At 40.2% G+C, this 13,023-nt stretch overlaps 1 protein-coding gene across 5 annotated transcripts in view; it reads right to left on the bottom strand.

Moving 5' to 3' along the window:
• SLC7A6 (solute carrier family 7 member 6) overlaps positions 1-755 on the bottom strand; it is a 30,403-nt gene extending 29,648 nt beyond the window's left edge. For 2 of the 5 annotated variants that reach the window (XM_075433673.1, XM_075433671.1), the window contains exon 1: positions 663-755. The gene's annotated coding sequence lies outside the window, so the exon portion shown is untranslated. Of the gene's footprint in view, positions 1-496 lie in introns of all 5 variants that reach the window. The other 3 variants (XM_075433675.1, XM_075433672.1, XM_075433674.1) reach the window with 2 other exon arrangements.
• Between the last annotated feature and the right edge of the window lie 12,268 nt (positions 756-13,023).

Raw genomic sequence — 13,023 nt, forward strand, 5'->3', positions numbered from 1 at the left:
CTTAAAAAACACCTAAACAATCAAAACCACCACCAAACGCCACTAAACAAAGCCACGCTCGCCTGAGGGTGCTGCTGAACCCACTCCAGTTCGCCAGTTAATAAACCAGTTATAATTACACGCACCCTCCACCAAAAAAACACCCTGTCCTAACCCAACCCCAGCCCTCAGGTCGCGACATGCACGACACGACGGGCTGTCGCCGGCGGGAACGGCGCGAGGAGACCCGGCCCTCAGGGTCGCGCCGCCAGGAGGGAGAATTCGGGGTCAGTTCACGGTGGTTACCCCCTTTTCCTTATAAAATAAAACATATTTCACGCCTCCTGGACAGCCCCGGGAGGGAAGCGGCTGCCCCGCGCCTCAGCGTTCGCCTCAGCGTTCGCCTCAGCGCTGAGGCGCGGGGCAGCCGCTTCCCTCCCGGGGCTGTCAGGACTGAGGCACCCTTTTCAAATATAATAAAACAAAACAGCATTCGTCGCGCTGCCACCCCGCACACCTGCAGCCGGCCCAGGGTGCTGAGGCCGCCAGCCCCGGATGCCGCAGCGGCGCAGAGAGGCCCAGGCAGCCTTCCCAAGGTGGGGAGGGAGACCGCGCCGAGCCGCCGTGCCACAGCCCCCGGGAGGTCCCCGCCGGGCTTGTGAAGGCGCGGCCACCCGCGTTACCTCCGTTCCTGCCGGCCGCCCCGTTGCGCCTCCCGGGGATGCTCGCTCGGCGCCACACGTGATGGCGGCCGCTCCGCCCCGCAGCCCCGGCCCCGCCGTCGCCTCCCCTCCCCTCCTTGGCAGGAAACCGCCGCCGCTTCCCGCCTCGTCTGCCTGAGGGCGGCGCCGCGGGGCCCGGCCTCCCGCCTGACCCCGCCGGGGTTACCTCCGCCTCCCCCCCGACCGCGCATTGGGCGACCGGTTCCCTCCCCGTGCCGGGTCGGGAGCCATCCTTCCCCTCGTCCTCAGGCACAAGATGGAGAAGCAGCTTGGCGCTGAGGGTACGAGAACGGCGCCTTTCCCGCCGAGGGGCGGTGAGGGGCCCCGGGGACGCGGAGCTGCTGTGGTATCCCGGGGGGTGGCACGGCACGGAGTTACACGCACAAGGGCTTGCTCGAAAATGAGGGGCCGAAGCCCTTAATTTCTGGTGATATTTTGGAGTACGACTGCTAGGTGGTAAGCGCCAGCCATAGCGGATATCGAAATAAAAAGGGAACCCCTAGAATACTACTGTTGGCATGTTCCTTCCCTCAAGAGTGGCACAGCCACACCCAAAATGTGGCTCCTATGAAATACATATAACGGAGCTCTCAAAATTATTAAAAGTGCCCGCAGTGTCTGAAAATAGCAGTGGGTGAGCAATCAGACTGACCTGGGGCAGCGTAAGGAAGGTTTGCTGGTTGGCCTTCCTCTACTCGGTTAATGGTTTCAGCGTGTCTAAGCCAGTGAACTCCAGGCCACAGCCCCTGCTTAATGTTCTTGTATTGCCCTTTTTGCTGTTCCCTGCTAGTCCAAGAGAAGGTCAGTGTCTGGAAAGACAACTGGGAGAGGAGATAGTCTTTGTCTCGCTCAAAACAATCTAATTATCCCTTCCCCGGGCCGTGATTATTATCTACAGTCTCAAATGGATGAGTCAAAGTTGGATTGTTTCAGTAGGATACACCGCGGTAGAAACCTTAGGCGGAAATAAAAATTAGAAGGCTGTAAAAGAACAGGGAAGGGCAAATTACGCACTATTAATACCCATCAGCGTGCCAGTAAGTGGAGTCCAGTTCTGTGGCCACGAGGCTTACATTTCGAATTTCCACACTTCCTCTTTCAAAGCTTGCTTGGTTTATCAAGGAGGGGTTTTTTTTTCCTTCCTTTTTACAGAGACAATCAGCATACAAAGCGACTGCTGCCCTGCTCTGTATCTCCAGACATTCCTTACATTGTGTTTGGACAATGAATGAATTAAGTCTTTTTGTTAGAAGTTGGCTTTTTAAGTGCATATATAGGAGAGAACTACATTACACTTCATTTCCAAACTATACAGCACCACAGCAAAACAGTCATTTGCAGTTCATAATCTAAAGGAGCCTGATCATCTCGGCTCTTTAATTATCTTTGTTTTAACTCTTTGTTTGGCTTTTGTTGGGTTTAGGTCTTGTGCAAGCACACATAGAGGTAACTACACTAAATCTATTACCTCTTAAACTACCGACAGTGTTGCAGAGCAGCAAACAAAGCCAGTCTGCCTTCTGGGAGCTGAACAGCCCTGACCGTGACTTTGTTAAGCCACTTACACAGAACTGATAGAAGATAAAAAGATGTAGAAGACATCCCCAGAATATGACTCAAATTTCTACAATACGGAACTAATTGATTGCCATTGTAAAGATAATATGAACCAGAAAGCAGTTATTAGATGATAATAGTGTTTAGTCATTGTTGCAAATATTGATAGTGCTCTATTTTCTGTAGCACTAACACAGTGTCTTTCAGGTGGATGGATACCTGAAACAGTTGTCTCACACATTAATCAAGAAATGGATTGAGTGTGAATGTAAAAGATGCAGCTAATTTCAGTTGTTGCTAGACTGCCTTTTAAGCTCTCTCATAAATTGAATCTACCAGAGACAACATTCATTCCTCCAAAAAATGGACTCATAAGATGTGAGCTAATTATAAAATTGCCTTTAGGAACAAGAACTAGGTTAGAGCTGAAAAGACACAGGAAACAAATTATTAGGTGTATGGTGGAAGTATAGAGGATGGCATTTTATTTTAGAACCTTGAAAAAGATTTATTGGAAAAAAATGCCCATTTGAGGATTTCAGAATAGCAGTTCACCCTCTGAATTCTGAAAACTTACAGTACTCTAGAGGCTGGTATGAGACACCCCTGTTAGCGCATCATCTTAAGGCTAGACAATGCTTCGAAAGTGTTTGCAATTGACCGGAAGCAAACTTCAGAATAGTAATCCAAATCACTATTTTTGTCCATTTTGGCAAGGTGCATAACTTTACATTCAGTGTTACTATGGAAGCCAAATGTAAGTCTGGACTCCTTACGTTACTTCTTCTCTTCTTGCTGCAGATTACCTCTGCAAGACTGTACGCCTCATCCCTGATCCTCTATAAATGGCCACTGGTAAGTGATGTTTATACAGGAGTGTGCATTCTCTAAGCACTAGTAGAGCAAACCTAAAAAAGGACTTTCCACTAGGATTTTATCTGATGCTAATTTAATCAAGTTAAGATCACATCTCTTTTAGCTGGGGAGATCAAAGTCAAACTGAGTTTTGGTACGGCTGTTTTGCCCTATCTGCTTTTTTAAAATTTTTTTCTGTCTGACTAGTATTTCCACTTAAATACATCTTAGAAAATGTAATTCAATGCCAAAAAAATTGAAGAATAAACAGATTAAATACCCCTAAACAAACCAAAATTGAACTCACATCAGACTAAAAGAAACCGAATCCACAGGGTATTCGTTAAATCGGTTTAGAACACGACAGAGCCAAGGTAAAAATTGCTGTAAATCTAAGTGAATCTGAAGCCCAGTCATCAGCTTTGTGCTTGTTAGCAAGTTAATTCTGCTGTGCAGGGTGAGTTTAATCATATCCCCTGACTGCATAAGTCCCCCAAGAATGTGTTGCTCATGCGCTTCATTCATGGAAGAATGAGCACATACTGAGCTCCTTAAAGGTCAGCACTGGAGGTGTGTTGTGTATATGTAAGCAGTACTCATTGCTGCATGGAACTTAGCCTATTAACTGTCAGGAAGATGTTGCTTCCAGCCATGTGTTTGAGGGTTTATGTTGGTTCCTTCTGAAATTTTACCATACAGAGTGAGTCTTGGGACCACTTTCATGCTTCTTTTGAATCTGTGGACGCAGGACTTATCCATAGGGATCATAAAATGATTTGGGACAGTAAATCTGTAGTTTTAGCCAGATCCCAGCAAATGACAATTTCTGCAAGTCCTTAAAAGCAGAGATTCTTTTTAGTAGTTTTTAACCTTCATCATCTCAAACAACACAGTGTCAACCACATACTCTCTAGTCTTACAGGAGAGCAACAGAAACTGTTCAAAATGAGTGTAAGTGCCTCTGTTTCTTTTCTTTGATAAAAGCTGAGTGACTTTGTTTACATGAATTAGCTGATCCTTTGTCTCTTCTTTTTACCTGCCTCTTCCTATCATACAAACTTCTACTGCAGGTGGTTTAAGCAGAGTAAATATTATTTAAAAATGAGAGTGACTACAAGCACGAAAATTCTAGGCAATTAAAAAAAAGTCTAAATTTAGGCTTCTAAATTTATCTTTCCCTGCTCCTAGCTGCCTGTCTCCTCCCACTCCACTGAGTTTCAGCATTTGACTGACTCTGGCACTTGCCTGGCCTGCTCTGTTCTGCTCACTAAGCTGACAGAAGATTAGTTTTTTACTATCGTAATCACGAAAGTACAAATGTGGAGTAAGCTAGGAGCAGAGAGAAAAGGGAGAAGAGGAGGTAGTGGAAAATGTCCCTTTAAGGACCAGAAACTGTGGGATGGCTCTGTCTTGTCCAGCTACATTCTTATTTAGATACTCTGAAGATTAACCTTAGGCCTTCTTTTATCGAAAACTTGGCTTCTCTATACTGCAGTTTTTGAAACAGACTGTAAAACAAGCGTAAACATCCTATCTTTTAATTTTATTCTTCGTATCTGGTTCTGTTGCCTTTCAGGTAACCTTTTCACAGCCTCATCCACTGTCATCAAAGTTTATTTGATTATACATATCTTTATTGCACATGTTTACAAGCTCTTTTTGTTCAGTGCTGTCTATGCTGCAAAGCAGAAGTGGGAATAGGTATCTTCTAAAGTATGGACAAGTTTTCAAATGTTATCAGTAAAACTTTGGTAGGAGAACAAAGATGCAACAGTCAAAAAAATCAAAATCTTCAGATAAATTTCAGAGGACTCCAGAATTTTTTCAGCATTATTTTGATTAATATCCTAAATATTTTATTTTTACTTGACTTGCTGTAATCTTCTCTATTACAAGTGGAATGTTTTTTCCCAGTTAATTTGGGAGTTTATTTGGAAAAAAATAATCCTTTGTAGTTATACTTACTTTTAAAGAAATGATTTGACTTAAGTTTTTAAACAACTAAATCATTCAACTCTGAAACCCTACCCTTAGATGATACAAATGTCTTATCAATGTTGAACTAACTTCATAAGGATCTGGCTATTTATTAATGAGCGTGGGTGAATCACTGGCTTCATGTTCTTGGAAAACATCATTGGAGTTGGAATCATTGTTTCACAAAGACTCAAAAAGCTGCAGGCATTTTTAAAGATAATGCTCTTTGTCCATGGTTGTTTTGGAGGCCAATAGAAGTGATTATGTATAAAAACAAGCTAAGGAGGATTTCTAGCTGTAAAAAATATCTTCTTAATAAATATTTTATTCTTGTTTCAGGTCCCAGATTAGTACGTCGCTATGCACAGATTATGAAGTCCTTAGTGGTAGCATTTGTTATCCAGTTCGCAGTACTTAGATAAACTTCTTTTGGACCAGACAGTTTGAAGACATCTCTTGGTTTTTTATATTAGGAAACTAATAAGACTGTTCAGACTTTAAAACAGCAAAATTCCTTTGTGTTACAGATTCCACTATATTATTGCTAGTCCTTTTTTGATACACTTTCCTCACTTGTGGTACCTGTCTCTGTGATTAGGAGTATGGAAGGTTAGAAGATTCTAACAATACTCAGCGGTACTTACACTGATACCGAGTTTGCAAGCAGCTAGTTACTAGAGGCTGAAGCTAATGTAATCATTTTGTATGTATTATCCTGCTGAGTCCAGACTTTGCAATTTAAATTCAACCAGATGCTCCTTAGCAGAGCTACTCTGAATTCAGCCTGCTACGGTACAGCTCCATCAGCGCTGACCCCACTGATGCATCTTTGCTTTTAGTGCGCTCCTGTTACTTTTCTCCTAATTATGGAATTACCCTGAAATGTTTGTACAGTACAATTAGATTTGTACCTTTATAAAAGAGTTCCCTCCCATTTTATTTAGAGAACTTATAATAGCACAATACTTTACTGCGGTGGGAACAATTGTTGGGTGAACAGATGATAAGGACAGCCTTTATTCTCAGAACTTTCAGACTTCTGCAGGATTTGCTCCAAATTTAGGATGTCTTTAAAAGCAGTTTTCCAAAACATAAACCCAAAGACCTTTCTGTATAGATTCCCACACAATGCATGCAAATCAAATATGCTTATGCATGTTGACCTGAATTAATACATTTTGCCTATAAAATGAATAGATTAATGTGTACTTCTTTAAACATGTGGAAATAGTAACAATTCAGCAAGTTCTAATTCTTCAGTTTTCATAGCATAGACATCCTTGTAAAATAAAAATAACCACAATTAAGAGATCATAACCCCCTTGAAGTTTTTGCTGAGTACTTGCCCAAGACTACAAGTTCCATGAGTAAGATTTTCAGAATATCTCGATATTTAAAAGTACACCTTAAAAATATTTTAACGTTGAGTCTTGAAGATTAGGGAAATTGTGTATTATTGAAGCACACGAGGGTTTATTGCCAGTCCATTTGCCTTTGCGATAAATAGGATAGCCGTATTAATGGATTTAGTCTTTTGTCTGCCAGCAGAGTTGTTCCAATTTTTAATCCATTCTTTGATAATATTAGAAGGTATTCAGCCCCAAAATTAAAATTGTGGTTGGCTTTGCTAACTTTTCAGAAACAGTTTCTCAGCAGTCTATTTGTGTGTGTTTTGCACTTTGCTCCTTTGTTCCAAAGTTGGCTCTTGATTACTTGGTGCACACAGTGTCCCCACAGAGCAAATCGTAGTGGACTAATTAAGAACTACCAAGAGTTTCCCAAGTTATGCAAGATCCCCACAACTGTGAAAAGCCTTTTCAGCCTCTCAGTCACATACTGTGAAATGCCATAAATCAAACTTTTCTGAAAACACTCAAAGCTGTGCTGCATGTACTTCTATTTTAGTTCCAGAAGAAAATAGTTACTTTGGTTAAAGTTGACTGCTGGGGTCTTTTTCAGTACTATTTTTATTAGCTTAAATCTCGCAAGTGAAGAGCATTTTGAATACCAGTAACAACGATTTAGTAAGACGTGATCACTTATGCAACATTGGTGACATTGTTGTCTTTACTTTCACATGAATCTGGAAGAGTAAGTGAAGTGAGAGCAAGCACTTGGGCTTCTATATCAGAGCTCAGGCAGTATGATAAAGGAAACTAAACCTCATGGTTATGGGTGTCATATTACTGCCTGTGGAGGTCAGGGAGGTATTTTTACCTCGGTGTCACTGTTACGGGAAAACATGGAAGACCTCAGCTTATTTTGAAACTATAGGGGATGGCTGGGGTAATTGTTAAGATGGGTCATGAGTGTCATCTCATGCAACAAACTTTATGGTTGGAGTCCTGTAAGCGTCCTCATCTCGCGCTTCAATCTGTTGATCACGCAGGTTGCTCAGTGTCACACTACATCAGCAACTCTATTTATGCTTACTGCAGAGGAGAAATTTTATTACTGTTGTGTCATTGGAGAAGTTGTTCTTTTGGATTATTCTGTGCTGGAATAACATACGTTGTAGGTGTCCATAATATTTTGTCATTAAAACAAAACCCAGATTTACATTAGGTGGTTGTACTGAAACAATCAGAAGACAGCTGCGCTGCATGCTTTTGGAGTTAAATCAGTACATACTGCTGCGCAGTAAAATTACAGCTGTGAAATCCCGATAATTATATTTTATTTTGTTCTTTAAAAAGGTTTCCTTTGCCCAAGAAAAAATACCTGTGAGTAGTCAGCTTTAAAAACAGATGAGAAACATCCTTTCTACATGCCCAAGCATACCTGAAAGTAACAAATCCTTAGTGAACCTTTACCTTGGCAGTTGTCACTGTGCACTGTAATTGGAGCAGGAGAGGCCTGGGCACAGTGTGTGCCCCTTCTCTTGCTACCAAAGATGGACATAAGGAACACTGAACAAGAAATGACAGCTTTCACTGCTGGGGGCTAGTTTGGGCGAAGAAGCTGAGAGTTGCTTGTGGATTTAAAAAAAAAAATTGTCTCAGACCAGCTAAGAACAAATTAAATTGCTATGTTGATATACTAGTAATGGAATAGCAGAAAACATTCCTGCTGAACAGATTAAAATAAAATGAAATGCAACAGCTGAGGAGTTCAAGTCGTATTATTTATCACATGTAGAAAATGAAAGCAAAGACTATCCAATTTTGGTTTTGAAAGACATGCTAATATAAAACAGCGTCCAAATCTCTCATCTCCTGAGTATTTCATTAGTGCTATACCTAAGCGAGAGATTTCTGTAAAACAAATACATCTGCAGCTTGAAGACCAGCATGCAGTTGATTTTAGCAGAGAGAACAGGTTTCACCCGGTGATGCCAGACTGCATCTGAATCAGCTTTGCAGGAATCAGAGCAGGGGGGGAGGAGACAGGAGTACTGGCTTGTTTTGCAGAAAGCTTCCCCGAGTTGAAATATTTCTTTGGCTGTAAATCTTTTTGTCTTATACAGGGTTTAGTGAAACTTGTCTGACATGCAGTCTATCAGAAAAAAATGAAGTTTCTGTATGAGATCATACCAGTTCAGCACAAATAACCTTCTAATTATTTTTTCTATGATTTTGTTTGCATTTTAACATTGTGTGTCAGAAGTTTTTCTTTATGTTCCTGTGGTTTCATGCAAAAAGGGGGAGGAAAATATATTAATGCAAAGAAAATCCTATTGTAAAAATAGACAAAGGGAAGAAGGGAATGTTTAGGATAATAATCTTGAATAGTTTTAATTAATTTTTCTAAATGAAAAAAGATTACATGTTTAAGCGGCTCTCAGCAAACATTTAAGGGATTGATGGAAATCTTGTCTGATAAAGATTGCCTTTTAATAAAGATGGAAGATTTTCATTGTATTTGAGAAAAGATGACCAACCATGATCTACAGAGAAGCAAAAATGTAGGAGCACCTTTTCTTTTTAGAATTCACAGAAACACTGTAGAGAGTGGAAATAATCTCCAGGGCTCTCTAATTCAGGTTTTCTATATTCCATCTTCCTAATAGCTGACTTGCCAACAGAAGCGTGACTTCACAGGTAGATTTTAGTGAAATAAATAGTTTTGATTGAGTTACAGGGCAGTTACAAATATTCGTGTTATGTAACTCCCAGCAATAGACATTAATTTCTCCCTTAAATCACTTTAAACATTTGTGTTTTGCACAAATAAACTGAAAAGGCTTAGCAAATCACTGTTGTTTGTATTAAATTTGCCAACTAAAGAGCTCTTGTTGAGGTTAAAAAAAATTCCATGAATATTTCTAATTGCTCTAGGTGTGGGAAAGGAGACTGTCGTTATAATGACCTTTAAATCTTTTTGAGCGCCTGCTTGAAAGCCATTCCTGAATCACAAAACCGTAAGAACAGACAACTGATTGGTATCAGGTCCTCTGTTTCATCACTGGATGTTCACTGCCTCTGCTCCAGACTCTTAAATATTCCCTTTGCCTCCTGTTTGCTAGACCAAACAAACACAATTTTATCAACTTGTCCTTACACGCCAGGTTGCCTCACTGCTTATCAGCCTTCCTCTCTCTCCTGGGCTCTCCTCAGTCTGTGCTTAGAGCTGAATCCTGTTTTCCAGCTAAAACATTGCCAGCATGGAATGGAAAACAGTGGTTTACTTTGGCACCTTGCACACACGCACACAGATGGTTGAACATGGCAGGCGCTCACCTCCAGTATTTTCCTTCTAGTTTCCTGTTCTTTTGTGGCAGGACGCTATCACAGCACACGTAAGTGGCGTGAAGACAATTCTGGTGGGAACGAATTTTGCAGGTCTTCCAAGATCAAGAGTCTCATACATTTGGGTTTTTTTATTATTTTCCAGATGTATTCCTTAGTCAGTTATCTCAGGTTTTTTTTCCCCAGGCAACATTTTAATGAGCTGGAAAAAAATCTTTGAGCCATTTTTGGTCAACAAAGGAGAACAAATATCATGTTGGTAGTTATTTTGTTAGCTAATATGAATGCTTTTCCTTGAAATGTGAAGAAAAGACTAACTGTACAGAACTTTCTGGAGTACAGCCAGGTTACTTCTGAAAGGGTGAAATTCCGCTGCGCTCTCTGCCTGTATGGATATTGCTGTTGCTATGTGGAACGTTCGAGACCAACAGTTGGAAATAGGTGTTGAAATACTTCGGAATGTTACCACATTGCAAGGGATGAGTAAGTTTTTACTCTAAATCACTGACTGCCATTTAATTCAGCCTGGTTGAAGGAATCCACAGTTTCGTTAATTAACGCATCTCTTACTTCCGTGGAAGAGGAAGGGTTAACCTCGAAGCCCAGCAAAGATAGCGGTTTGAGCCTATAGATCTCTCTAACTCTTACTTGGGATGTATTCTTGGCAAAGAGAAATAAAGGCAGGAAATAACAAAATACTGATCACAAATTTCTGTCATATCAGCCTAAGAGCTGGAAATAGTACATCTGAGCTTTTTGTCTACCATTTTTGCCATGTTGGGATTACGCATAATGCAATGCTGCAACTACCAGCAGCCTTTCTTTACCACATAGTGAATTTAACTGTACAATTAATGTATTCTTGCTGCAATGCTAACTTTAATGTAACATAAATAACTCATTAAATACATTATTCACTGACCATATCAGGTAGTTTAATTTATGGTGGATTTACCTTCAAAATGCAGGAGTTTTGTTTAACTCTGCTGACATACCAGCTGTCAAGTCAACTGTGTGCTCAGTAAAGGGAATATAGTACCAGGCAAGGCGAGCAAGGGGTTACTTCCTTTGACAAAGAACAAAATCAAAACTGTGCTAAGGCCTTTTTTAGCTCCAGTATAATATTTTGCAAAGGCAACAGGAAAAGAAGGAATGAGAATATTTCCAGACAAGATTTCTTCATGCATAAACCCCCCCCCCAGTCTTAGAGCCAACATATATTACAGGAGGAGAGCATAGTTAATAGCTGTATAGCACTGTAATCAGTAAATAGCAGTAAAGAAACCTAAATCTGCTGTGCCCACCTTGATGATGGTTGGGTCCTTCCCTAACATACCAGTCCCACAAGTATTTGCATATGCACTTAACCTTCCTTACAGACCTTCCCAGGTATAGCTCAAGTGAGTACAGCTGTGTGAGCGGCTGAAAGCATTTACAAGGTTATACAGAATTCAGGCTTTAAACAATAAAATAAAACCCCTTGAGGATTAGTGTGTTTTGATTATTGCTTTAGTTTTTGTACATTTCAGACTACCTACCCTGGTGTAGAATTTTTCTGTGTGCATTAGCAGTCCATTAACACATTTTTAAAATTTTTGTAGATTATAATTTTATGAATATGCACTTCTCGTCTTCCTCTGTTGTTGTCTGGAACTCTGTTTTTAACAGGCATTGGTGACAACTATTGAGTGGTATTTATAGCCTTGTTTTGCACTCTACTGGAAGGACAAATCTTAAGACATTTTATTCCAGTACCTCAGATGAATTTTCCACAAATTGCTCTTACATTGCAGGAAGTAGCCCAGCTACGATAAAGGGGTTGTATAGATAGAAAAAAAGGGCAAGCGACTGTCATCTTTTTACATGTCAGCAAAAGATAGCCGCAACCAGCATCAAGAAGAAAAATATATTACAGTCAAGGCACAAAAATAACTATCTGCCTACTCCACTTACTGTTCCTTTAATAAAGCTAAGTGGCTTCATAGAATTTGGATATGACTTGTCATTTTAACATCTATTAATTCTAGTTTTGTCTTTTCTGTGTAATGGGAAGAGAGAGTTTTACTAATTGCATTACATGGTCAGTCCTGAAGTGACTTCTTTTTATTATTCCCATTGTTTTGTAGAGTTATCCATGTTTTATATTTCCTTCCTGGGACTCTAGACGTTCTTCTTGTATATTAAAGAACAGTTTGATTCTTCCATCTTTACTCTTGCTCGATGTCATTTGTTCGGTATTGTTTTGTGCTATGAAGAGAACTGTAGAACATGGAGGCAAGGACAATAGACATCTTAGCTAATGAACTAGCTTGGATACAAGCAGAATACCTAAGCTTTAAGCAGTTTGACGTTTCACATCAGTGATCCACACATTACATTAATGTCTTTGTTACACAGCCAACACGTGATAGGCCTTACAAGAGTATGTATTTTTTGTGACACAAAATGAAATTATACTAGTTTCAGGTTACTGTATTCTAGCTCTTTATCAAAACTTTTTATATCAACAGCAAATTCAATACACTAGTAGCATCCCTTCAAAATACCGCACCTAAAGATTCCCAACAGCTTAACTGTCAGCAAACTCCCAAATTTAAATATTTATGTTACACAAAGGGGAGTTATGAGGAACTCTCTGTGTGTGGCTACATCAACCTAAGTATGTTTATAGCAAGGTTTTAGCAGTAGCACAGCTACTTATGACAATGCTTTTAGGAAAAGTATCAATACAAAAAGATCTCAAACTCATGCATTGATTTCAGTTGAGTAAGGTGGCCCAAATCTGCTTGTGGATAGAGTTGATTACTAAATAACATATTTAAAGAATTCTGTTCATGCTCTTTTGAACATGAAGTAGCCAATTTTCCTTTGTTTTGTAACTGGTTACAAACTGTCATCCTGGGTTATCTTTAAAAATCTGGGTAAGCATGATAGACCTAACTCTAAGGTCACATCCTATTACAAATACTTCAGTTGGAAGGCTAAATACAAGGAGAAGAAAAATCTGTCTGGAAAAACATAACTTGTGCTCCCACTGGTTTGATGCCAGTTCTGCAATTAAGAGTTAAGACTGGGCTTAGGTCTGGCATCAAATGATATTCTCAAGTAGGCAGCTGTTTCAAGAAAAGAGTCAAAAATGTTTCTATGTCAAAAACATAATGATAAAAATAGGCATAGCCTGCCAGCTGGCACATCTTTCACAGAAGTAAAGTGTCCAGCAGCACAACTGAATGAAACAATATTTG

This window comes from Opisthocomus hoazin, chromosome 12, assembly GCF_030867145.1.
Source record: "Opisthocomus hoazin isolate bOpiHoa1 chromosome 12, bOpiHoa1.hap1, whole genome shotgun sequence".
Classification (NCBI taxonomy): Eukaryota; Metazoa; Chordata; class Aves; order Opisthocomiformes; family Opisthocomidae; genus Opisthocomus; species Opisthocomus hoazin.